A 1,661-nucleotide genomic window follows, 5' to 3' on the forward strand; every position below is an offset into this window, starting at 1 on the left:
GGGGGGGGGGGGGGGGGGGGGGGGGGGGGGGGGGGGGGGGGGGGGGGGGGGGGGGGGGGGGGGGGGGGGGGGGGGGGGGGGGGGGGGGGGGGGGGGGCACACGTGACTGCTGCCTGAACCTTTCTGTCTAAAACCAATTTGTAATAAAAACACTTAGGTCTGCTCAGTCTGCACACCTCATCTGCCACGCCCTTCTGCCTGTGTAGCAGTATCAAGCACCTGCCTCCTTGGCCTGAGCCTCAAGAGAGTACCAGGTGCCGGCCACTGAAGCTGGATGGCGCAGCCTAGCCATGGCCGCCTCCACCTCAGTCTTCAGGAGGCTCCACAGGACCAGGTGGGGCATGCATGATGTCAGCAGAGTTCAGCAGCAAGACCGCAGTGACCTCTAACTTGTTCTCTTCTCTTTTCTAAATTTCCTATAGCACCAGTGCTAGTCTGTTTGGTAACTAAAACCAATATGAGACAAAACATAAAAGCACAGAGTCTCAATAAACAGAAATCTTAGGCCAGATTTTTATGAGTCTAATGGCCCAAACCATTGTCTGTAACCTGCCCTGTTCACTCAGGGTCAGGACACTGGAAGGGAGAGGAACTGGACACCTACTGGACTCACAGCCAGCTGGGCTCCCCAGAGCGGGGCTTGGAGCTTGGTGGGGAGGACACAGCTGGGCAGCTTGCTCCTGGGATGCCAGGAGAAGGCAGGACGGGGCTGTGTGGCCCCAGCACAGCCCAAGCCCTGCTGAACCCCACTGCTCTCAGGGCAACCCTCCAAGAAGATCTCTCACTCATGAGAAGATGTGTGGGTAGGTTCTGCTGAGGAAGAAGCCAGCCCAGGGACAGGCTCAAAAGACCAAGTCTACGGGCAAAACAGACATGTGCAGCATCAGCCTTCAGGGCCACAAAGCCCCTCCAGACCTAGCTGGGACTCTATAATATGTGGTCTGAGTGCCCGGACCTTCCCCAGGCCTCCAAAGGAAGCTCACCCTGACCTACACCTGACCAACAACTGGGGACTGCACACCACACCCATTGCAGGCACAAGTAACAAGCCCACGTCCTGGCTTTTCCTCAAGGATGAGGTTGTTAAGTCAATGAGATAAGTCCACAGTGCCCAGTGAATGGGTCACGTACTGAGAAGAAACACAGGGAGGGGCCAGAGGATGCTGTGAGCTGGGTCCACAGCGCAGCCTGGCTGTCAGTCAGGAAGGAGGGCAGGTCTGGCCTCACTGCAAAGGAATACAAATCCCTTTACTTGTTGTGCTGAGAAAGACCTGGAGAGCAAGGAGTCAGCTGTCTCCCGCAGCAACCCAGGGAGGGGTGAGTAGGAGAGGCTGCATCTGGGAGACGCAGGAAGTGAAGCCTGTCCGGAAGGTGGAGAAGCCAGGGAAAGCCTGAGCCAGCTGAGGCGGCTCGGGGGGCACAGGGTGGGGTTGGGAGTGTGTCCACAGGAGGACCCAGGCTGAGGCAAGCCAGGTAAGGGCTCTGATGGAGGATGAGCTGCCAAGGAAACCAGGCTGGGGGTGGCGACTGACCGCCTGCCCAGAGGGAGCAGCAGCATTTGGTGTCCTGGAAGCTCAAGGAAGGAGAAGAAAGGGAGAGTGACCCCAGCGCCATGACGACAGCCATGGGTCACGGGGGGGGGGGGGGGGGGGGGGGGGGGG

At 59.3% G+C, this 1,661-nt stretch overlaps 1 protein-coding gene across 1 annotated transcript in view; it reads right to left on the reverse strand.

Moving 5' to 3' along the window:
- The window catches only part of ANKRD11 (ankyrin repeat domain 11), a 128,212-nt gene that overhangs the window by 7,288 nt on the left and 119,263 nt on the right, over window positions 1–1,661 (reverse strand). The gene's annotated exons all lie outside the window — the stretch shown is intronic.

Source organism: Galeopterus variegatus, unplaced genomic scaffold (genome assembly GCF_000696425.1).
Source record: "Galeopterus variegatus unplaced genomic scaffold, G_variegatus-3.0.2 Scaffold174, whole genome shotgun sequence".
Classification (NCBI taxonomy): Eukaryota; Metazoa; Chordata; class Mammalia; order Dermoptera; family Cynocephalidae; genus Galeopterus; species Galeopterus variegatus.